General features: G+C 34.5%; 1 protein-coding gene across 4 annotated transcripts in view; it reads right to left on the bottom strand.

The window, feature by feature from the left end:
• RapGAP1 (Rap GTPase activating protein 1) overlaps positions 1-26,805 on the bottom strand; it is a 651,202-nt gene that overhangs the window by 317,086 nt on the left and 307,311 nt on the right. The window lies entirely within an intron of this gene.

Below are 26,805 nucleotides of genomic sequence, written 5' to 3'. Positions count from 1 at the left end.
ATATTTGTAGTCTGGAAGTATTTCAAACCACATTTCCGCTTGTTATACTCTGTAATTTACAATGTTAATACAACGTTTAAGTTACACTGCCACCTGTAGTATTTACGCGAAACTATCTTCTCAGGAGAAAGCAAGGAATATTGACTTCATTCCAGATTACATGATATAAATCAAATCAACCTTGAATACAGTGAAAGATGAGGCAATTATTTTCAACAGGAAGTGATGTAACGCTTTTTAACTTCCAATAAAACCACAAAAATATTGTAGTTTGATTTCAAAATTATTCTAATGTTGATTTCCAGCTCAGAAATGAAACTTTTTTTCTTATTCAAAATAATTTGAGAGTGTTACTTTACACTAGTTACTATCTGCTTTACATATATATTAAAAAGATAAAAGATCTTTAGAAGGTATGATCATCTGAGTACGTTTCATGCCTTTAATAACTTCATTTTCTGTTAAAGTTGCAGAAAATTCACTCAAATCCAGGAAACAAATTTAGGGAGCCGAGGAGACTACTGAAACCTTGCACTAATTTTATAGGAAATGCAGCCCTTCCTCCCCACAATCGCCAAATCAGTTAAAACTAACAACGCAATCAATCACAATACGTAGGCTATTAATTGGTATGAGATGTGAATATTTGTTTGTTATTAATTGTTCGCTTTTGTTTGTCCCTTTTCGCATGTCGCTAGGGCCGCAGTGGCTAAGTGATACAGCGTTCATTTTTGGTGTGTACGATCCTTGGCTCGATCACAGCTCGCGGCAAGTGAGCTTTGTTGTGGACAAATACTGTGCGCATGCGTTTTCTCAGGGGTTTTCCATGTTCTCCCACTTCCTTCTTTCTTCCACCACTTCGTTCATTATCAGCATCACCGTATCCCTTAGTCTCGGAGAATAATTGTGGCGACGCTAAACTATAGGAAAAGTGAAGTTCATTAGTAAAATACGTAGGTTGCATGATTTAAGTTATTCTCTCGCGTCAAGATACTAGTTGGTCCAGCTCACCCTTTCACCCCGCATTTCCATTGATCCCATTAGAATTTACATAAACGAATTCTCTCCATTTCATATCTAGAACTTGTTTCTTCTGGGTATCTATTAAAACCCCAATAATAAGGTAGCATAGGATGACGTACGGCTATTTCTGTAAAATGTTCTTCGACTACTACACTAACGGAATCTTTCTCCCCCTCCCCCAACGAGCGTCAGCCTATCATCATCAACCTTGAATGGTATGCTGTGCAACTACCACGTGTGTTGTAGGTTGCCTAAGGGCAAGGCATAAGGCGGAGAAGGTCGCCGTGCAGGTACCTGTTGTGTCTCAGTAATCACAGGGTGGGAAATCTAACTACACAGCTCTGGCATCTTGTTACGACGGAAGGCAACAAATGGACCATCGATGCAAGGTTGCCAAACATGTTCAAAACAACATAAATAAAACTAAATTTACCATAAATTGCTGCAGACTTTTATTCCTCAATGTAGCTGTTCATTTCGTTACTTGTGTACCGTAAAATTAAAATCTTATTACTACATAATCTAAGGCCTATCTTCTCTAATTCTTCACAAAAATAGAGGAACCTATCTCAATTCACTTCAAAAAGACTAGTAACAGATACAGTACACCAAATTAATTCATGAATACATGAAGGGTCAGTTCTATACTCTTCAATGTACGAGATACCAAGTTTTACTTTTTCTAGTAAAACAGTTTAAATTATATATCCATATAACATTTTTTTTTTGAAAATGTAAAACCAAATGGGAAGCAAGAACAGTGACATTTATTTATTTATTTATTTATTACGAACCTAATTCCAGATACAGCTGAACGCCAGTTTATGCTGGAATATCTGCCAAATCTAAGAGATGATAACGAAAAGAAGTAATAATAATAATAATAATAATAATAATAATAATAATAATAATAATAATAATAATAATAATAATAATAATAATAATAATAATTAGAGACCGGATGTTTAGGCACTTAAAATTTAAAAAATAGGCAGTAAAATAGGCACTAAAATGTAGCTCGAAATAATGAAGATAAATACTCAATACCATTAAAAAATACATTCAAATCATAGATAATGTTCAAAGAATATAGAAACATACTTCTTTGTTAATATCTTCTTTTATTGTATATATAAAAACGAAGCTTGTTATGGATTCCATACATACTGGGAGAACCGGAAAGATGTGCACATACGTCAAGAGGTGATTCATAACATCAAAAGAAGACAAAAAGTTCTGTTACATGTTGTCGAATTCTGCGTCGTGTTCGAGTGACAGGAGTACCAACTTGGAATCGTAAATCGAATCCTGACAATCGGAACGGGACATAAAGTTGCGCACATACTTCAGGAGATGATTCGTGACATTAAGACGACTTTTATCTTCTTTTCATGTCATGAATCACCTCCCGAAGTATGTGAACATCTTTGAAGTTCATTCTGCATATATATTGTAACGTACGACGAGCTTGTGTTTACAAACACATAATATAAGTAAATATGTGTGCATTATATTACATAAATTATATATTTTCCCAATGAAGGCTTATTTTGAAGAAAATGCATAGAATAGGCAATATTAGGCACTAAAGCAATTATTTAGGCAGTAAAGGTCGAAATAGGCAAAATAGGCAAAATACAATTCGCTTAAATCGAAACTATAACGCCCCATATAAACTTTAAAACGTTGTTTTTGATCATATCTTTAATATTAAAGAATAGGCATTTTGCTTAACATCCGGTCTTTAATAATAATAAATATCATTGTACGCAACTAAGTAAGTGACCAATTGGTTTCGAAGTTATGCATTAATAGTGGAACTTCCAAAATCATTTTATACATTTTACCCATTTTTAATTTAAAAATTACTGCAAGTGTACATAGCAATGTTATAATTGAACAACCTTAGGGTTTAGTACTCAACAACATTAGTCAATGGAGCCGAGGCACAGTGGCACAGTGGTAGAAAACTCACCACTGGCGCGTGGGGTCCCTGGTTCGATCAGCTTCCCTAAAGTGAGCTTTGTGGTGGGCAAACACTATTGCGTAGGTTTTCTCGGGGTTCTCTATTTCTTTCCAGTCATCTCATCATCACCGTCTTCCTTAGCCTCGATGCATAATCGTGGGACGTTAAACTAAAAAAAAGAAAGCTGTTTTCCAGTAACGTTGTGTGTGCATGAAAGCCACTTTTGGTGTTGAAACTTTAACTCGTTACTTACATAAGAAGTTGTTCTTCAATTAAAAACTGTATTTACTTCGTTACTTAAATCAAGCTGGTTTTCTTTTATTATTCAGAAACTTTATTTAACTCGTTACTTAGATAACATATTGTTCAATTAGAAACTTTATTTAACACGTTTTTTTTAAAGTAATATACTGTTCTTTAATCAAAAACTTTAACTCATTACTTAGATAGCAATCTGTTCTCCAATTAGAAACTTTATTTAACACGTTTTTTTTAAGTAATATGCTGTTCTTTAATCAAAAACTTTAACTCATTACTTAGATAGCAATCTGTTCTCCAATTAGAAACTTTATTTAACTCGTTACTCAGATAACAAGTTGTTCTTTAATTAGAAACTTTATTTAACTAGTTACTTAGATAATATAATGTTGTTCTTCTATTAAAAACCTTATTTAACTCGTTACTTATAAAATAGAGAATGTATTTGACTGTTTTGAAAATTTGGATATAAGGATTTCTTTCTAAGAAAATTCATAAATCAATGAAAGAAGGAAATGGAAATGCAATTAAATTACAACGGAAGGAAAAATAGGAACTAAGCACGAAATAAAGAAAATGAACTTGATTAATTTTATTCCTTTATGATTTGTTGTTACACTGCAATTTCCTGACCCTCAAAAATCTGGTTTACAAAATAAAGAAACACAGCAATGGGAAAAATGAATTAATCGACTTCGAAAGAAAATAATGACAATATTTTTCATATGCCTCAAAATGAGTGATATGTCATTAATCATTGACTGTAGTTGTGCCTTTGCTCTAATGTCACCAGTGTGATAAGTTATATCAAATACTTGAATTCTGGGTTTCACTATCAAAGATACGTTATTTCTCTTCATTGCCTGTGCTTTCAGAAACACCAAAATATTATGTAGTTCCGGCTATCCGGTAAAAGAAAAAAATACAATTTCTGCATGCATTTTCTCATGATAGACACGTTTAAAACGGAATTTTACGATAATCGGTGGCATGGTTGAGAAATCTAAGTCATTAAGCTAGCAATCACAAAATTTGTCTGTTGCCGGTTCGAATCCTCCTCAGGTCATGGATGTCAATTGTTACTTATTAAATTGTTCATTATTATCACTCATTTCTCATTATATCCTTTAGCCTAAAGGGTAGAACGTAAACAATAGAACATTGGAACGCAAAACTCTCATAAATTAATGAAATAAAAGAAATTATCTAAAATTGTTTTTTTTTTTTAAATCTCTCTCATGGAACTATTTACGAAAAAAAATATCGTTGTTGCTCTTTTCTAACAAATTTACCTTAATTTTGTTTATCTGGGTTGGAGTTTACTGTCTCTTTTAGCACAGAGGCTCTATGAGATGTGAATCAACAGCTTAACGTGGAATCCCAACTACATAAACTTCCAGCGTAAATGGAAACTGGCCTACCCTCACGCTAACTACACACCTAACAGAGATATTTTAAGTCATTAATAACGTTCGGTTACTTTCAAAAGCCAAACAATAAGTTTTGCTTTATGCTAACGCAAAAGTTCGAGTTGCGTTCTCACTTTTCTGATTTTTTGTTATTACTATATGCATATTCTAATTGTGGCTTACAAGTGTGATTCAACTTAATGTGTTAAATTCACGGTGGTCATCATTTCTAAATTCTGGTGGTTAATGGTCTAATCTGCTGTCTTTACATGTTAACTGTAAGTCATATATCACTTTCAAACCCTTAACATTTTCAGCATTTTGAACTAATTCATCTCGAATACTTTATTGAATTCGTAATGGCCTCTGTACATAATCTTAAAAAGAAGTAGGGGAAAAACGGTAATCAAGAGTTTTAAATATGATTATTAGATTTTTTTAAAAATAATAAACTAAGCAAAAATTTTCCTTTTATGCTAAAGGCAATTGAATTAAAGTTTCATCCTAGAAGTATCATTTCACTTCTGTTCTAAATATTTCGTTTTCTCACGAATTCTCAACCACCAATCAGCATCAAGTAATAGCAGGGATGTGCAACATGGTGAGCTGAGAGGGATTATTTCGAGTACATCTTTTAAAAATGACCAGTACTTCTTATAAAATATATAAGGATTAAGAGTTATTCCTACTTTAACAAAGAAGTAAAGTCAATGGGTGCGGTAATGTAGTCGGTTAGGCATTTACCAATTGGGTGCTGGATTCGATTCCCAGTGGAAACGGGAATTATTCCCTTCTGCTACTTTCGTCTCCATGCGGCTCAGGGGGTCCATCCAGCCTCTGTAAAATAGGTCCCTGGGGACCAACCTAATTTTACTTGAGCTGTGTACTTTTCACGTCTTTGTAGCCAGTAATAATTTCAGAGTGGTTTCAGTGGTGTATCTTCTATGGTGTGCAATCTGGATTCGCAGTATTTTCGTAATAGTACTTTCCATCCCAGTGTATTGACCACCCTCCCCCGTTCGGGAAAATCTTCTGAAATCATCTCTGTTTGCCCCCCTCGTCCCCCCTTCGGGAAAAACCTCTGAAATCATCACTGTTTGGAGCTATGTTTAAGAACAATTTTATTGGGTGGTGTACGGAAAACCTAATCATGTATTTATTAAATTTAGTTTTTTACAGTGGCGGCTCTTGAGGGAACATAAATCAGTAAAAAAAATATTTATCTCTACAAAGGGAAGAAAATTTACCTAATGTAGGCCCTACTATTTTTTGTATGGAGCTCTCTTAAGCTGTATGAAGCTTTCATCCCTTACCTTGCAGCAATATTTTTTTTTACTGGCGTCACTTCCCTCAAGAGACGCCACTGATTTTCTCGTGGTTCCTCAAAACATGCAAAAGTTTAAAGAAAAAGAAAGGTTTATATATATGCTTGTATCTTGTTAAGACTCATTCCGTAAGTATGAAACCACCGGAAATTTTTGTTGCTAATTCACCTTGGAGTAGGATGGTGTGATAAGAAAAGCAACTTAAATACAAAGCATTACCTTTTTTTCTGATTCACTCATGGAAATCGAGAGCTATCTTGCAAACAAGGGAACACTATTAAATTTCAGTAATGTCAATGAACCTACTGCTGCTCTACGCAGTCAAGCTCTGCATTTTACTGATAGACTAAATGACTACCTGTGATCACTAGAGGGCAGGCCTGTTCTCGCTTTCTTTCACGCCTTATGATTATAGTAAACACCTTCTCATTCTTTATGTTTATGGTTTATTTCACAGAAATCATAAGCTTAAAGGTAGCTGATCAACATCAAGGCCGAATCCAAATTCAAGTTTCGTTTCAAAGGTTTTAAGAAGCAACTGAGAAACATGAATTAACATAATACGCCGAATAGGCCACGTATCCTTTAAATCATTGTTGCAAATGAAAAGTTCGGAACTCTTATTTGACGGATCGAAGTCTCAATTTGGATGCATCTCGAGGCTGTGAAACAGAATATTACTCAATTTCACACACTGTATTACATCAAAAGGAGTAAGATACGTTGAGTTGAGTTGATTTTAGTTTAGCGTCCCGTTCAGCAGCGAGGCTATATGAGACGTGGACCTACTGATTAACGTGGAATCCGAACCACATGAGCTCCCGCCGGGAATCGAACCCGGGTCGGAGTAAGATACGTGTATTTACAAGTACTACTTAGCGTAACATAGAACATAAAAAAATAAAAACAGAGGGAAAGGTTAATCCGTACCAGTCTTCGCAAAATTCTGCGTACAACAACTGCCATGCAGATTATAGCAAATTTTGCGTTGGGCTGACAAAAATTGTTACGGAATGTGTTCGAAGGTCTTGTATCTATTAGTTTTTGTCCAGAAGATGGATTAGCAGTGGTGGATGCAGAATTTGATCAAGGGGGTGAGGATTCAAGCACTTAATCCCATGTTCTTTCAGGGCACGCGTGATTTTATATATATATATATATATATATATATATATATATATATATATATATATATATATATATATATATATATATATATATATATAGAGAGAGAGAGAGAGAGAGAGAGAGAGAGAGATGTATAACTTGCAGAAACTTAAGATGGTTAAGTAAGCAAAACGACATTTGAAATATGGTGGTTGCATAATGTACACTTGCTGGAAACAAATGCAATGCCAGTTTGAAAATAAATAAAGACAGTCAGCTCCGAACTAAATATAGAACCTACAATTATTCTACTGAATGTTGTAAACATACTTTGGTAACTGCAGAATCCACTAAAAGAAAACAAAAGTGGTAGATCTACTTGAACAGTCATAAAAAGTAAAAAAAAAAAAACTCCTTCCCCCTCCCAAGAAAAAGCCGGGTTTTTATGGGAAAAAAACCGCCCTAAAAAGCCGGATTTTTTGCATAAATTACAAGCAATCTAAAAAATGTAATGCTTATTTTCTGGTTAGCAATACGTAATTATATTTAAAAGAGTAAACCCACTGACTCACTCATTCAATCATCAGATTTCCAAAACTATTATGCTTAGAACTTTAAAATTGTGTATAAATATTGTCCTTGCAATCTAAGCTGTTGATAAGACGAAGTTCCGTGACATGCGACCTGTTTCTTTCTTTCGTTTTATTTTTCGCCAGATCTCTAAAACTATTAGTCATACAACAATGAAATTTTGTACAAGTATTCTCCTTCTGCCCTAAGCTGCAGAGAAGACGAGATTTTACGAGATGCAAACCCTAAGGTGTAAAACAAAGTGAGCATTTCTGTAACTCGCGTGAAATCTGGGGGCCGTGGTAGAGTGTTCACCTCTAATGCATGGCGTTCTTGGTTCGATCCCAGCTCGCACCAAGTGAACTTTGTGGTGGACAAACACCGTGTGCGTGGGTTTTCTCGGGGTTCTCCCGTTTCCTCCCACTTTCTTCATTCCACCATTTCATTCATTTCTCATAATCACCGTCTCCTTTAGCCTAACCAGCATAATCGTGGGACGTAAAACTCAAAGATTTCATTTATTTTTTTTCCTTTATCCTAACCGGCATAACCATGGGACGTAAAACTTAAAGACTTCATTTAATATCATTTTGAAATTTTGTATGGGGGAGTACAACCATGAACATTTTTATACGTATTCTGTTTCTGCCCTAGGGTACAGAGAAGACGAGATTTTACCAGATGCGACCATTAAAGGATAAAAAAAAATAATAATAATTTTTGTAACTCAAGTAAAATCCACGAGTGAGCTCGAGTCGAGCCCCACTGATGGTAGTGGGCCCGATTCTTAGCAAACATGAGCCGCAAACAAGATTAGTGTGCGTGAGCGCCATTGAAGGATGCGAACGCGAGCCCAATACAAAAATGGCCATCTGTGGTGAGGACGATTGAGAGAGATACTTGAAAGACGTGTAAACAGAGTCCTAATACATCCAGAACTTTATGGTCTGCGGTTAGATTTCGTTTCGGGAAGTGTAAGTTTTAGAAGCTTCAAATTTATATTATCGGGAAGTGTAAGTTTTAGAAGCTTCAAATTTATATTAAAGTCGTTCATTTCTTTTTTTTTTTTTTAAGTATTTTAATCACAAGTACAATATTTCCAAAATCGTAGCACAAGGGGAATATTTAAGAGAAAATATGAAATAAACCAAGCAAACCAAAGAAAGTTATATTTAAATTCTTCCTTACTCGGAAGTTTTTTTTTAATATAAAAAAATCACGCAGAATTTATCCTGAAAAAAAGTAAAAGAAAAAATTAAACCTTAGAGGATTTTTTTCATCTTGCTTTCAGAAAAAAAAAAATCTGTAAAGTAGCTCTGCTGGGTGGAACATAGAAAAAAGAAAAGAGATTAATGCTGTCAGAATCTCGCTCGAAAGACTAAAGTAATCCTCTTAGAGGCTGTTTCTTCATCCACTACGAAAGGAGTCTCGCTGTCTCCGTTTCTTTCTGTCTCTAATGCTGTAGCTACAGGTACTGTACGTATATTAGAAGAAGGAATAAGACGACGATCTGGAAGTACCTAAGAGTCACGAGGCCCAGTGAATGATAGAAATCTCTTTTCTTCGACAGTTACCTTACACTGGGATTAAACTTTCACGTATGGAATTTTAATGCTTCGAATACAGAAAGAAGTAAATCTTTTTCCTGTATCTCACAACTAACGATAAATACGTTATGGAGGTCATGCAATCAATGATTTTTTTAAAAATTCTCTTTTAGGAAGTGAGGAATAAGAGACATGTATCTTTCATCTGATGTGTTATTATTATTATTATTATCTGTCAAACTTTGATATTAATATTTGTCTTCTATATATGACCAACAAAGTGATATTTTAACTTGGCGTGAAACTTCAAGAAGTTTAGTACCTTATAATTCTGATATGTTTTGAAAATTGTTTTTAAAAATTGACCATTTTTATTTTTAAATTTTGATTTTAAAGTTTCTTTGAATTTAGGATGTATATATTTTAATCTTGACGTGCTCAGCTGACACTGTCTGACCTGTATGGCTTCTAAACACGTCTAAGAATGTAAGACCTGTAGAGCTTTCTCGCAGCTGAGCGGTTTGCGTACACGCCTTAGGCCCGAGTTCGATGGCCGGCGGGAGCTCATGTGTTTCGGATTCCACGTTAAGCTGTAGCTCCACGTCTCATAGAGCCTCGCTTCTGAAAGAGAGCTAAACTGAAAATAAAATAAAATCAAAGTAAGACCTCGATTGATTCTGCTCAAACTTTTCCGGATTTTCAGCCTGCAAGTTCATTTATAGCGCAATTGAGACCACCATTGGGCATATGGTCCAATTATTTTAGCAACACACAATTTAAAATTATTATGCCTTTATTATTGTAGTTGGGTTATAACGTGTTTCGTGTCCTTACATAACACGAGGCTATTAATAATAGGGCCTTACTATTTATATCCCGAACAACGAAAGGGCTTGAATCCGATACAGTTACAGTTATCAGTTCAACAAGGTATCATGCAAGGTCAATGCCAAGTATACGTAGTTCCTCACCACACTAATCTAGCCTCCAAGAAAGTTGGAGTAAAGGACCATGATTCGAGACTCCGTTAATACTTCTTGTTCACCTGAACCATAGGTTGGCGGATAACATGGAAATTAAAACTTTTTTTTTCCCTTGGGAGAGTTGTTTTATAGTTTGATAAGGTCTCTTCTTCGTAACTGAATCTAAATATTCTGTCCTTGGTTTTCTTCTTCCTAGTTTTCCTTCTGCCTTCCCCTCTATCACCACGGTGGCCCAATCAGAGTGCCGAATAAAATGGACAAGCATGCTGTTTCTTATTTTTCCTATTATCCAGCCTGGATATTTCCAGTTTTTCTCAATGTCCTAAAAGCATAATAATTTAAATATATTAAAAGTCAATACAAGTAAGACAGGATATTTAATTATTATTCTGATATTCGTCCGATGTAACTGACAAAATGTGTGTTAAAATTGCCAACTATAAAACTCGAGACCTGAAACGCAAAGCAAGAATCTTTTTTGTTCATCTACAGAAATGATCTATTTACCACTCTCTTTACATTTATTCTTTACCTTGTATTCCAAGTGAAGAGAGAAAGAGGCAGGGAAAGGAACGCAATCCCTATGTCCTAAACGCTATAATGGATGTACCTTCTTTTTTTAGTAAATGCCCTAAGAAAAACAGTAAATGGCATAATATAGTATTTCTCTCACAGGAGTAATAACTTCCACAGCCAATGTTGCCTACGAGAGAAGAATTGAGGATGTCCCGTCTCAAAAAGGTGAGATGAAAGTAATGTTCCGTCTGGGGAAGTGTATATTGTTTCAATTGGAAGAACTGTCTCGTCTCGTGTTGTTTCCGAAAAATCCTAGCTACAGGGTTCGGAAAGTGCTAAATCTGCAATTCATTATTTCTATTATTTATTTATTTATTATTTTATTGAATAACATGGAATACTTACAGACATTATAGAATTTTATCAAAGAGGGGGAGGAGTTCAAACTCCCAATTTCATATATCATAATCTCATAACTTCATAAAATATTGATCAAAGGGGCCTTGAAACCCAGCAACCTTCTTTCCTTTGTGTAGGCTATATGATACCTTTACTGAATACAATGAAATAAAAACTGAATTTTTAAAGTGGCATTGAACTGCGTCTTCTCCAAAGACTTATATTCAGGTACAAGGTGCCTAAGTAATTCTTTTGCGAAGGGTCTCTTGCTCGATTCCAGCCCATGCAGGTTTGTGTTGGACAACATCATGTTCGTGAGCTTTCTTCTTGTTCTCCTGTTCCTACTCACTATTTTTATTCAAGTAACTTGTCTATCATATTTCACTTTCATTTCTCATTCGTCTGTTTTAACCCCCAGAGCATTCTCAGAATCGTTAAGTTAAAAGATCTATTTATATCATATATATATATAAAGTTATTCTCTGTTTAGCAAAGAAAGAAGCAGATCAACAACCTGTAAATAAATGCCTAACGGGATTGCTATAATCTACTTAGAAGTTATTTTGTCACAAGAAGTCGTGGCAAAGAATAGTGTCTTTTTATAGCTGGCTATAGAAAGCTATACAATAAAAAAAGATGTGGGAACTGTTGGGATTTCGTTACTCATGTCTTGAATTTTAGATTCTGCATGGTTGATAATTCTGGAGCGATGCCAACCTGAAGTCATGCAGGTTCAGCTTCGAGAGCTTAACCAACTCCCAACCACGAATGTCCGTCACGTTTTGGCAACAATACAGGTTGAAAAGAATTCAAGGGCTACAACATATTATACAGGAAACAAATAAACATTCAGGATATATCAACTAAGAACTTCGTTAAGCTTACTAAACCAACCGAGGATCACAGCCAGTAGCCTAATTTTAGAAGAAGAAAGACCAGTGTGTGTGTTTTGGACCATTGTTTGATATAATTTATGAAAAATTAGGAGGGTTCTTGTGTCCTTTCATGACTGTCTTCATGTACAATAAATTATTATTTTCTTTAAGTTTTTCAAATGTCGATATCTGACACAGAAGTTTATACAAACTGATTTATAATGGTACTCAAAACACATTTACACAGAAATTTCCTGAACTAAAGATTGATTTTTTTCCTTTCTTCTTCTTCTCCTCCTCGGGTCAACAATCTTTTGATTGGTCTGACCACAGCCAACATTTTGACGTAGCTTTCCACTCTTTCATATCCCTGAACCATACTTTTAATTTCTTTGTAGTTTTTCTTTCCTATATCTAGTATACTTTGGCCCATAGTATTTCAATAGAATGGAAAAACATAATCATATCTCTTCTTTTCAAGACAGCCTTCAGTATATACATATTCTATAAGAATATCCATGTTTCCGAATCCTAAGGTGCTCACGCAACAATTTTTATAGAGGGAGTTTGGCTACAGGCACATAATTTGAAGTACTCACCAACTACCTCTATAAAAATTGTTGCGGAAGTACCACAGGATTCTGAAACTTAGATATTTGAATAGGAAACACACCAGTTTCTAAGTGAAGTATTGATCCGACTGTGGTAGGTCCCATAGTTTTGGACCTATGGACCTTTAAAGTTCATTTTTTTTCATGATTTCGGGAGAAAGCATTTGTGCACCTAGGTTGGGCTATACTTTTTTTTGTCTTATCTTAGTGTCAGGAATCACCTCCCAAACGTTGTCGGTGTAGTTTTGAAACACCCTTATATATATGACAAAATATTTTAGTTTGTGGATAGATATTTGGCATTTACTTTGTTCACGTTTGAATTCTGTTAAAAGAAAAAAAAAATCCTGGTCTGGAATTTTGAGCCACCTATCTAATTTTCAACATCCTTCTGTAGCACCACAATTCGAAATCTCTTCCGTACTGCGTCTTCCTCTTATTGCCCATTGATACAACGTCATAATCCATACATATTCTTTCATCAGCCCTTTCTTCCTTCCCTTTCTCCGGATTGTGTGCTCGCCGAGCCGAGGAACGTCATCCCTCAAATCTGGAAGGGCTAAATAGCCTTAGATGCCGAAAGCCCAGAAATCCAAATCCTAAAATTCTAAATCAATTCTATATCGATGTTTCCAATAACAAACTTTCGTCGTTCCTTGAATGCACTCTTGACCTGACTTATTCTTGATTTTATATCTTCTTTTGCACTTGTTGTCGCTTGTTCTTTTACTTCCTAAATATCAGGATTCCTGCATCTCTTCCACCAGGAGACCTCCCATTTTCATCTTCATTTTTCTTCTTCTTCTTATTATTTTTTGTTGTTTTCCGTATTTTGATCTTCATGTTGATTTTGCTTCCAAGCACCTATTGTATTCTATTTAGAGCTGCATCTATTTTTTCTCTTTCTTTGTCACAATCTGCCATCAGTGCGATATTGCCCGTAACATTTGTGTGTATCGAACTTTCCAATGCTAATATTTTCTAGCCAAATAATTCCTACAAAGAAATTTCTCCTAGACTCTTGCACAGAATGTGTTTACGATATTGTATTTATTTCTGACATCAAGATCACAAGCTTTAGAGACACTTCCATTCCTTCTAATCATTAGTCAGCGTCGCATAATTATTATATTGAAATCTTTATGTTTAATTTCCCCGATTATGCTCTTTAGGCTAAGGGAGATGATGATTAAGGCAAGTGAATGATGATGGAAGATTTGGTGGAATGAAAACGTGGGAGGGAACAGAAGTACTCCAAAAAACACAGACACGATATTGTTAACCACAAACTTACTTGTCGGGGATCGAACCATGGATACCACGTACCAGAGTAAAGCGCTCTACCACTGAGTCACTGTGCCTCTTGCATAAGTATTATAATCGTATACTTTTTTTTTTAATGAAAGTTAATCAATGGGAATAGTAATAACTGCTTAATGGTACTAACTAACTGCTTAAAATATTTTGTAAGGAATTATATTCAATTCTGAATCATTTACAGAAAACTAAGGAGAAGGACAAAAACAAATTGTCGGTTTTTGAAAAGCATTTTCTCTGTGCACATCCTGTATATAAATATTCAAATTATGTGTGACGTGTGCTAACTAGACAACAAGTAAAAAAAAAAAAAAGTTCTCATCACATATTCATGTAACCTATTCCAAAAGATGAAAGCGGAGAGTCACTTTACATATGGGCATGGTGATTTACATCAAAGACATCATAGTGATTTAGCTATCTCTCACTAACCAACACATGATTGACGTTTTTCAAATTGATCATGCATAAATTAAATAACAAGTTTCGTTTCCATTTTATTTCCCGTTGCTTTCTGTGTCAGATACGAGATACGGCATTCTATGTATTTCGATATAGGTACATATAAGCGTTGAAACTGCGTACTTTGTTCTTCACTGTATGATCGAAAATATCGAGTACATTGTCACAGTTAGTAATCTCAAAAATAGTTTCCGTCTGAAGATTTTGATCGTCCAGCAAATAGATTAGAACAGTGATGTTCTGCTTGTTACCGAATTACCATGGTAACTAGTAACGACCATTATTTTATGCAGTCGCTATCGTTTGCCTTGCACATTGCCGTGGTTACATACCTCAGTTTTACTGGCAAAATTAATTTTTCCTCTTCTTGTTTTATATCAGCAGCTGAAAATCTAAAAAGTTGTCACAATAAGCTGCTTTACAATTCGGAATGTAACATCTGGTTTCATTTAGTGTTAAAAGACTGTCTAGTCTGTTCATATATAGGGCATAGTTTTGTGCGCACGTGAGAAGAGCATTAACATTACTGATAAGAATAATTATTTGCCTTGTGGAATATTTCGACTGAAAAGGGAAAATTTTGATGTTCTGAAGGGATTTTATGCTGCTTCAGGTTGACAATATTGACTGGAGATCAAGGACAAAAGTTTTCCTTTTCCGATCTCGAAATAGGTCTCGAAGTTGCTAATTGTTTATCGTCAAAACAAACACATGCTATGTTGTAGTTGAATACTCCTTTAAGCCTACCATCTACTGAGACCACATTTTTTAAAAAAATTTCTGTCAGTAAGGTGCTGTCACCTAGGGAGAAATAGTAGAACTGAGTCTTGCCTTGCATCCACTAACAAATTTCATCATCTCCAGGATTAATACGACCCTTAAATAAGGGATACATTTTCATGATATCCACATGGGTGTCACTGGTACGCAAAGGGTTAAAATGGAAGTGAGTAGAATATGACGTCACTCCTCCAGTCCATAGAATAAACGCTTTGCACATTTGTTGACAGTAATGCTCACCGGGATCAATTCATGTTTGTTTCTTTTACAAATTACCTGTAGGCATAGACACCCATTATTTTGGACTTGGATCCCACTTCTCCCTCCCCTAATTTTTGTTATTGTTTTTTTTTTTTTATCATTTCTATTTTCAGATCATTTTAGAGTCGTTTGTCGGTTTGGAACTTTACCGACCTCAAGGAAATTTAGAAGAAGATCTAAGCAAGTCATCAACTGTCTTCATACTAATTTTGATCCAAATTTGTCGAGTAATTCCGAAGAAGTCAAAAGTTTATGAAGGAAGGCCATGGTGCATCTTCGTGGAAGTCATCGTAGATTTAAACCTTTAGAAACCAATTTGAGCCACTGCCTTTCTTCACATAATATGTAAAAATAGAGAGGGTAGTGATTGATGTATAAATGAAACATTCAAATGTATAATCCTCTGAAAAAATGAAATGGAATGAAATCTAAAAGTTTTACGTCCCACGTTTATGCCGGTTAGGCTAAATGAGACGGTGATGATGGGAAATGAATGAAATGGTGGAATGAAGAAAGTGGAAGGAAACGGGGGAACCCCGAGAAAACCCACGAGCACGGTGTTTGTACACCGCAAAGTCCACACGACGCGAGCTGTGATCGAATCAGGAACTCCAAGCACCGGAGGTGAACGCTCTACCACTGAGCCACCGCGTCCCCCTTATAAATCGTCTGAAGACGAGATACTGTGATCGGGAAGGATATCCTTTACGCAAACTGATCTTGCATGATGGTCTATGCATCCACCAACTGCACAGGTTTCAAGTCCCGGAGTCCATGTAAAAACTGAGTTTCATCATTTATGACCTCGGTGTTGGATAATGGTGTAAAACAACACCAATTAATCAACAATAAGATGTTTACATAGTATGATAAATTTGCAATCTCCTAAATCAATAACTAAATCAATATGAAATAATAGGCGATCTAATTGACCCACAAAGTATAAATAGGCTATTTTTAGCAACACTTTAAGTACATCTACAAGTTATATGGCTACTAAATAATTAAAATACTCACTAATAAGGCGAAATGCCAACGTGAACAATTTCTCGATGTGAATGTCATACATAACTTGTTTTAACACTGGGTGCCAATTGAACGGTATAAGTGAAAGGCCCTTGAACTTGGCGTTGGAACAGCGGAAGACCGACACCGAAAGAGAATTATCAGTTAATTATCTCACTTGTAACTTGGTTTGCCGCGTGTGCAGCGGTCAATTTTAGAAGCACGTCAAACGCATGGCCAATCATTTGCTTCACACACTCATTTGCGGTTGTGAGAGCAAAGTCCTACTGCGGTATTTATTTGTCTGTTTAATACGTCTTCTTGTTTATACATGATATGTAGCTACTAGTTATTTTGCATATATAACTATATTTTCCTTTTATCTATAATGGTTTTCACTTTATTAAAGTCGTGACCTTTACTGTTGATATCTATAAAACAAAATACACTAATATTACAGTATTCAAAGTAAGGGAAAAAGAAGAGGCGATTTTTCTCTATTTCTTTTACGACTTTGTCTTTAAAAATGACATTTCGAGTTTTACGTCTCACGCATATGCCATTTAGGCGGAACGAAACGGGTTACTAATGAAAATGAATGACTGAGAAAGAATTGGTGGAATGAGAATATGCGAGGAAACGGGATAATCTTTAGAAAATCCATGAACACGATGTTATTCACTACAAACCTATGTGAACTGGGATCAAACTAAAGATTCCTCATACCAGAGGTGAGCATTCTACCACTGAGCCAGTCGTGACTCTTGGATTTTGCCAGTGATCACAACGTAAAAATGACCTCTAAACATATATCAGTAATCTTACTGAAAATACACAATAGTATAAACGAACATACACAAACAACACCAAAACTCATAAAAGTAAATTTTCTTCGTTGGTATGGATCACATGATAAACTTTCCCAGGAACGTTCTTTCCTGTTTATTTTGACCCTGATGATATGTTTATCTGGATAACATTCATTAAAATGGTACTTAAATACAATACAAACGCACCAATATAGCAATTAGTGTTTTTAGCATAGAAAAACACACATAAACATGTAATATATTTTTAGGATAAAGCATTCAGATGTTTAATCTGAACATACTGGCATGAAAGAGCTTTTATAACACTAAATTGAAATTGGATTTCATTCTATATTATGTGCACACATTTTCTTCCGTACAGAATAACTTTGGTTTCCTAGCAAGGTCCGCCAACCTTACTATTCATTGTCTACGGACCTTCATTTCATAGTAACCAAAGTATATCGAAATCGCCATTGAACAACACTAAGATAAGAATCACATGGAATTGAAGGGGGAAAAAAATGAGTTTCAAAGAATATAACTGCAAATTGTGATAGGGCTACTGATATTGCAAAATGATGTTACAGTAATGACATCTGATGTTGATTCTGCTGAACTATTCAGAAGATGGCTAATCCTTTATCTCAATCTCAAACACATATTGAGTTGCTAATTTCTCTGATATTGATGAAATTGGAGATGGAAACTCGAACAACCAATCCTGGGTTACATAGCAAATGCGCCATGTAACGGTATCTATCTATCTATCTATATCTATCTATCTATCTATCTATCTATCTATCTATCTATATATATATATATATATATATATATATATATATATATATATATATATATATATATATAGTGGCAGATCCAGGATATCATCAAGGGAAGGGCTAAACCATAGTTTGCCGTTTTACCCAGCGTAAAACAGGATCCAAGTCCATTTTATTTAGTGTATACCTGAGGGTCAAGGGGGGGGGCTATAGCCCCTATAGTCCCCCTTGTATTCTCCTTTTATATATATATATATATAAAGTAATTTCGGAAGCAAATTGTACAAAGGTTGTGTTCAAGGGTACTATTCTAGTATTTTCTGGTGGGAGCAGGGGTAAAGTGAGGTAGAACGCGGGGTACGTTGTTCCCCCACTTGTAGAAAATATCTATGGCGTTTCTCTACTTCCTGAAAATGACAATGGGCAAAAATACGCACGTGGGATGGTATGACGTCAGGCGTTTCTCTACCTTTTCAGATTCACTTTTACCCCTGAGTGGAAGTAGGGAAAACCTCTTTTTTTTTTAAAAAAAAAAAAAAAGTTAGATGATTGGCGAGATTCGAATTAGATACCTCCCAACTATGAAGCGAAATTTTAAATATTCACTAGGTATACAATTTGTAATTAAAAATCAATCGGTTGATGAAACACAGTAAAACGATTTTAACGGTGTTCATACTACTGAATTCCTGACACTACTGTCTATGATCAATACAGCAGCTTTCGATGCCACTAGCTCTAATAGTAGTTCACGTGCGATTGCCTAATTGTCTCACGATGTTGAGTAAACACCAGAAGTTCTGTGGTCCATTGGGAATCGAACCCGGAACCATGATTCTCAAACGCTTAAGTGCTAACCATTCTTCCATAAGAATTCGCGCATTTCACATTATCAAGAAAACAAAATGAATATTTGCTGGATACTATTAACACTCATTTATAGTGAAATGAAACTGCACAAACCTCGAAGGGTGTTAATTAGAAAAAAAAAAAAAAAGCCCTCTTATATGTTACCAACCAGAATCTGGTTGGATCTCTCAGTCGAAAAGCAAACTTTTCAGAACAAATTCGCAGTGCGTCTCTGACGTCATTTCCCTTTTTCTCCCCCCTCCATGACGCCATGTAGTGGTTTTCTGCCTGAGAAATTTTAACCAGGAATAGGGTTACGTCACAGGGGACAAGAGACAAGAAACGAGAGAGACCCCCTAAATTCCCCCCTCTTCCCCTCCCCAAACCACTCGACATAGAACTTAGAAGAGAGAGAAGACAATGTCCTGTAGTCACGACTGTGTATTTCCCTTGGTATAACCACTGAGCACAGATGGCATTTTATTGTTTCGCAAGAGAAGTGCTGCACTAATTTTCATGGAGGATCCAAACGGGCATCTGGCTCTGCCTCATCTCAATTAGCCAAAAGAAAAGCCACGGCACGGACCGAGTCGCCTTTTACTTCATTCAATTGGGATGACAATGACCTTCCTTTTGTTTTCTACAAACATTCATTCGCTGTCTTACAAAATTCAACACGTATTGACATACAGTAAAGAAGAATCATGTTTGTGTATAAGGAACACACAAAACACGGAATTATATTAATTCCATCGCGCAACATTATCTGACGAGTAAAACAGAAATTATATACTAATAACATTTATTTTTTGTTTAAAAAAATACAAACTCATGAATATAGAAAACATCAATGGGCGACTCGAAGTATGAACTTTATTTTATGCATTAAAAAAGTGTCATACAAAAAAAGTTATGAATCTTATAGGAATCGCATGTAAAATTATAGGAATAACACCTTAAATTATGAACATTATTATAGGAATCGTATTATGAACGTTATTATGGGAATCATACACAAAGTTACGAAACTCATAGGAATCACACACGAGTAACATAGGAAAATTATAGGAGTAACATCTAAAATTGTGAACCTTATTATAGAAATCACAAAGTTATGAATATTATTATACGAAACACAAAGAACGTTATGAAGTTTATTATAGAAGGCAAAAATTCATGAATTTTAAAAGAAAACGATATTGATTTTTGTTGATTAGCTATCGTCTGCATATTGTGCAGAGGTCCGAAGAACTCTGACAATAATTTTTTAGCTGGTTCGTATATGTTGTGTGTATATCTAGTTTGTCAAAACCAGTTAATTTCGTTCTCTCACTTCCGTAATAGCAGCAGATGATGCTGTTCAGTTGAAAAAGAAAGAAAAAGAAACTATCTGAAACATTATGGTTACAATTAGGTACAAAATCCTAACCAAACTTTCAATAACACAAAAAACAAGCACAACAATTAGTTATAATAAAAATAATAATAAAATATTACTCTTCTCAAACTTGTTTCATTATAACTCCTCACATCACATCCATCCAACAAAATGACGGCAATTTAGTAAATTACATACTACTAAAACACACACACACACACATACACACACACACACACACACACACACATATATATATATATATATATAAAATCAAGTTTTTTAACAAAAAAATAATAAATCTTTTATAACCTCGCCAATTTTCGATTAACGCTGACATTTATTACATATTATTTCACGCATTAAAAGTAAGTTCGTTTTACTTTTACTTTTTATTAATGAACGAAAATTTAATTACTTCCCTAATTAGACCGCTATATTATGCTGAGAATATAACTTCGTAAATGATGGTGTTCCTTTTTTATCGCTGATTTGTGCCTATTAAAACAAAAGATGTTTGCACTTTTAATTTCTATAGCATTTGCCATAGAAATTTTTACCTTTAAAATATCTCGGAAAAAGCAGGAAAACAAAAACTCAAACCGCAACTAAATGATAATTGTTTATTACGTCGTGTAACTAATGGAAACGAAGCAATGCGTTAAAGCTTATGGGTATAACAGCAGTAGTAGATTCTATCCGACGTATACATAACGGATCAGAGTTTCGTAGCGTTGAATTCGTTGAATTGAAAACAAAGAGGACCAGAATTGTTTTTTTCTGTTAAGTGTGAGGTTGATTTCAGAAATCATCTCTTGCATTGGCATCGCTCGACCTTAAGCTTAGATCCTTCAATAAAGCACATGCTCACTAACTTCATTTTGGCTCAGGCAGGGGCGGATCCAGGACGGACTTCTGGGGGGGGGGTTGTAATACTGCTACTTAGAGCTACTTTTAAGAGCGTCAAAAAATAAACTATATATTTGTTTTATATATAAAATAAAAAAAGTTTCCTCTTCTGGGGGGCGATCGCTCTCCCATCGCAAATTTTTGTGCTCTCCCATCGAGAATCGAAGCGGGACCACGTGAACCAAAGGCATACGCCCTAGCCACTGGACTAACGATGAATACTTTCAGAGCTCAAGTTAGAATGAAAGTACAAGAAATTTAAGTTGCGAGATTTGGATCTTTAAAAAAAAAATGTTAATAATAATAATAATAAATATAAAAGAAAGGAAAACATATTTAACTGGGGGATACGACATTCAGATCAGGGATATGACAGTAGGTGTAATGAAAGTAAGAAGCGAAAGATTGCACTTAATAAACTGAACTCAAGATGAAACAGAAAACCTTGTTAATTTGCAGAAACTGACCTGAGAGTCATAGTCGAAATCCTAGTATTTGTTTATATTAACTTATTGATTCAATGTCTTAAGGGCATACATAACAGACCCTGATAATGATGCTATATACAAGTGTAATTGAAAGTGGGGATATGATGACTTTATAGATGGTATTATTGTTGTTATTATTTTGACATATTGCTAATTCTTGGACAAGACTGCTCCTTGAAGTCCATAAAGACGATGATCCAGACAAAGTTTTATTGCTGAAGCAAAGAAGATGAAGAAGAAACAAAGGGTAATTTAGATAAACATCAAGATGTATTACTTCCGCATTTTGCACTAGAAGATCTGGTTACACTATAATTTGCAATATCCCAGAGGAGAGGAGAGTGATTGGGCCCCTTGTAAAAGGAGTATAAATAATTTACTATTTTTTTTTTAAATGTAGCAATTTAACTTCAAAAGAACGTTAAAAATAAAGGTTTTAAATGTGGCATACCAGAGCAAGATCAGTTTGCTTTCAGCATGAATCACTTTCGAACACTATAATGATCATGATGATGATTGTATTTGCTGTGCCCTTTTCCGCCCTTCCCCCTTCTGGCAAGCTCTTCTCCTCCTCAAAGGTACTCTCTCTCTCTCTCGCCTCGCCTCTTTCACGGGACGCCGTCTGTATCCGTCCGTCCTTGAACCATCTGCACATGAGTCGTGTCGTTGTGATAACGGTGCAGGGATCAGAGGAACCGAATCACGAATCACGGAAGTACGTGATGTATTGAAGCGAGCACAGCGTGTATATACATAGATAGTCCCCTGATCTTCTTCCTCGCAATAGCTTCGCAATGACTACATAAACAGGGCACTCAAGTTGTATTTTTTTTTAAACAAAAAGAAAACAAAGTTAACATTTCGTAGAGATCCTTGTTCCTTCCTGATGGAGTCTTAAAGAAAAAAAAAAAAAAAAATCTGAATGAAGTATCCATCCAGTTCTCTTATAACTGATTGCTCTGCGTAATACCGGCGCCAAGCAAAGATGTACACTATATACTTGCAACGTCACTACAAGTATGATTGATACGGCTATGACCACATAAAAATTACGAAATAGTAGAAGCTAGCTTGAAAGTTACTTGAAGCCAGTGATGATTTCAGAAGATTTTCCCCCGGGGAGGGGGAAGCAGGATTTCAATACAGTGGAGGTGAAAAGTACTATTACGAAAATACTGGGAATTCACATTTCGTAGCTCAGGGGAAAATTCCCTCTAAAAACGTCACTGCTTGAGGCTCTTTAAAATTCCTATTGTAGTTTCATAATAATAATAATAATAATAATAATAATAATAATAATAATAATAATAATAATAATAATAATAATAATAATAATAATAATAATAATAATAACGATCGTAGTAGTAGTAATAGTAATAGTAGTGGTAGTAGTAGTAGTAGTAGTAGTAGTAGTAAGTAGTAGTAGTAGTAGTAGTAGTAGTAGTAGTAGTAGTAGTAGTAGTAGTAGTAGTAGTAGTAGTAGTAGTAGTAGTAGTATAGTCAACCAGTCACATGTTCTTTTTAAGTGAACTTTTATTAACTATATTGAATACTCTTATACCTTATACCTTAGAATAGTCTTATACCTTAAATATCAATTTTAACTGGAAATTTAATCGGAAAGACCTAGCGCAGATGGAGGGACAATGTTACGATAGATCTTAAGGGAATAAGAAAAAAAAATAGAAACTGAAGTCAATGGACAATTTCAGTGAATGTGGCATTGAATCTCCGGGTTCCATAGACTATAGAGTTAGTTAGTTTTATAACTATGGACAGTACATTCTCTATTTTTAACTATCCACTTAAATGTTTTAGATTTTACGAGTACTAAGTGCGTCGAGGTTAAGAGCTACAACTCTTCCATTCTTTTTACATCTATGTATTTATTTAACTTATAAATTTTACTTATTCGTTATTCATTCAATCCTATAACGCGTTCGCCTTCGATGCGGGCGATCTCATGTTCGATTCCTGGTGGGGAAATTCGGTCAAAAAAGTGTAAAAAAAGTTTTTTCAGGCCAGCCAGCCCGAATGAGGGTTTTCTGGGTTTTTCTTCTTCGCACCAGGTAAATGCCGGGGTGGTACCTAACATATAAGTCTCAGGCCGCTTCCTTCCTTCCCTTTCCCCGGATGTTGTGATTGCCGAGGGACGTCATCCCTCATAGGTGACAAGCTAACATGGCCATAGATGCCGAAAGACCAGAAATTTATGTCCTAAATCCAAAATCATTCAGTCCTGTAGCAATTATTTAAATATTCTGTAAATTATTTTAGTTCAATTACCAGAACATATGTATTGATACATCACTCAAAAAATTTTGATCGAAATTTTAAAACTATTCGAACAAATGATGGTAATTCAAATAAATTATTCAAACAACTGTCGGAATAAATATTCAGACAATTAATTAGTTGCAACAGTTCCAACAATTTTTCAAGCAATTATTCTGTTTCGAACAGTTGTAATACGTATAATTTTGTCATGGCTCTATGGTTAGCACAGAGGACCCGGGTTCGATTCCAAGTGAAAGCATATGTAGTTTGGATTTCACTTTAAACTGTAGACTCACATCTGATATAGTCTTGGTGCTGAATGGGACGCTAAACACTAATCCAATCAACTAACTAATGTGTAATTTTCGCTGAATCAAATAAGCTATTGCAACATTTTTTAAATTGTTCTGAAGTCTGAATTTTGACAACATTACTGTCATTTTATCACTGTAATGTATTCAATAATATTATTAGAAAAAAAAGTGAACTTTCCTACCGACTCAAATCATCAAAACCGTACACACTAGAAACATAAAATTTGTGGATATTTCGTCTTTAATACTAGACCAGCGGTTCTCAAACTGCGGTCCGCAGACCATAAGTAGTCCTCGACGTCTACTCTTGTGTTTCTCTTAGATTGAACATTAGTGAAAAACGAAAATCCAAGTGAATTGTGTATCATGCACTATAGTTGAGAATCTAAAACAGGAATAGGCTATATGACTAATTATACAATTTAAGAATGTATATATATTTATATAATATTCTAGATACCTTTTAATTTTTAAAAATCTAACATTTGGAGTATCTTTATCTATAAATATCGCTATAAAATTAAGGGAATTTTAATTAATACTATTTTTAAAAAATATGTATACTGGTATATATTAGAGATGTGAAAATTTGAATAATTCATTATTAGAATAATAGATTTTTCGAAAATTCGTTAATTCGAATAACAATTCATTATTAGAGTAATGCATTCTTCGAATATTTGTTATTCATTATTCGAATAATGGACTCTTCGAATATTCGTTATTCGAATAATAGATTCTTCGAATATTCATTACTCGAATAACTCATTACTCAGATAATGGATTCTTCGAATATACGTTATTCGATTAATATTCGGATAATAAATAATTATTCAAACAATTGTTGGGATAATGAATAGTTATTTGAACAATTGTTTGAATAACGAACAATTATTATTCGAGTAATTCTTCGAATATTGAAAACACATACTCAGATATTCGAATAACAGCGGAAAATAATCGAATAAGGAATATTCTAGTAATTTTAATAGCGCAGGTTTATACTTCATTCCTTTTAAATGATAAATTTGCTTTCGAAGGAGTCTTGAAAGTAGGATGGTCCGTAGAACATCCTGACTAGTAAAAGTGGCCCCACTTGACAAAAGTTTAAGAAACGTTACCCTAGACTATGGATAAAACAGTGATCTGCGAAATTAGACTCCTAAGGAGGAATGAAGATAAATAAGAAAACCAAAGTGATAAGGAAGCACAAGAGCAGGACAGGAAGCGATACACGTATAGCTATATAGAGAGAAAATCGAAAACGTTAAGACGTTTCCCTCTTTAGGAAGTCTAATATCCTCGAACGGAAGAAGTGAAAAAGACGTAAGTTCCAGAATAGCACAGTCTAAACAAGCATTCAATAGGAAAAGAGGACTGCTAACATCAAGAAATGTGTTATTGGACGTTCGTAAACGATTGCTTAGTTCGATGTGGACAAGACACAGAAAAGAGCTAAAAATATGGCTCCCATGATCACATGCATCAATAATAATAATAATAATAATAATAATAATAATAATAATAATAATAATAATAATAATAATAATAATAATAATAATAATAATAATAATAATATATCATTCTTTTTGCTTTCATTTTTAAATAGTACTTGAAAACTGAAGAAAGTGAGAAAAAAGCAGATTGTGTTACCCCTTATTCCCTTAATTTATACAGTACAAGTTTAAAAAAAATAATTAAATGTTCTTGCATGTGGCTAAAACGTTAATATTTACACTTAGTTAACGGGATCATAAAGAATGTGGCATGACTTAAAAAAAAAAAAGATAAAACAGCAGTGAACAGTAATAGAACTACCTCTTTTCAGTATTTATTTCTTTTTTTTTTTTTAATCGTTACTTTTCTTTTAACGATACAGAGAAAGTGAAACCGAAGAGACAGTAGCAAAAAAAAAAAAAAAAAAAAAAAGCATATTAGCCATTTTTAAACCATGGGTTTAAAGAGCTTTCATGAAAGTAGCTTCTTAAGCATATAGCTGAGTTCCCTCATCAATCATTACAGACTGACGGAGAAGATGATGACACGCCTTCTACCTTGACTTCTGTCAGCGATTTGCGTACGTAGATTCAGCTCTTCGAAGAATGACCTTCCTATTTTACGCCATAAATACCGTTGGTTTATTTATTATATTAACTTACCTTCATATTCTCTGCGTTAAGTAAAAGTTTTTTTTCTTTTTTTCTTTTTTTTTTTTTAAAAAAGCACTTATGTAACTTAAGAAGCAAATATGGTATTATTTTCACTGCACGATTACATTGACGGCTATTTTCTCTTTTTACATTTAAATTGTACTGTGAACGTGTTGAAAATATTAAAACTTGGCTTTGCTGTTACTACATCATTTTATTTGTTATTATTAATTGCTTTTTTTTTTTGTTAATAGGTACCGAAAACGGAAACGTTTATAGCGAATAACATAGACGAATACTATATATATATATATATATATATATATATATATATAAACAGAGAATCTAGACTATACTAGCGCGTAGATAAACTAAATAGGTAAATTATTTCACGTTGGGGACTCGAAGTTTGTTGGAACTAACTCAGCGTCATGA

Source organism: Thermobia domestica, chromosome 13, assembly GCF_964235325.1.
Source record: "Thermobia domestica chromosome 13, izTheDome1.hap1.1, whole genome shotgun sequence".
NCBI classification, from domain to species: Eukaryota; Metazoa; Arthropoda; class Insecta; order Zygentoma; family Lepismatidae; genus Thermobia; species Thermobia domestica.
This window is presented reverse-complemented; position numbering and strand designations above follow the sequence as displayed.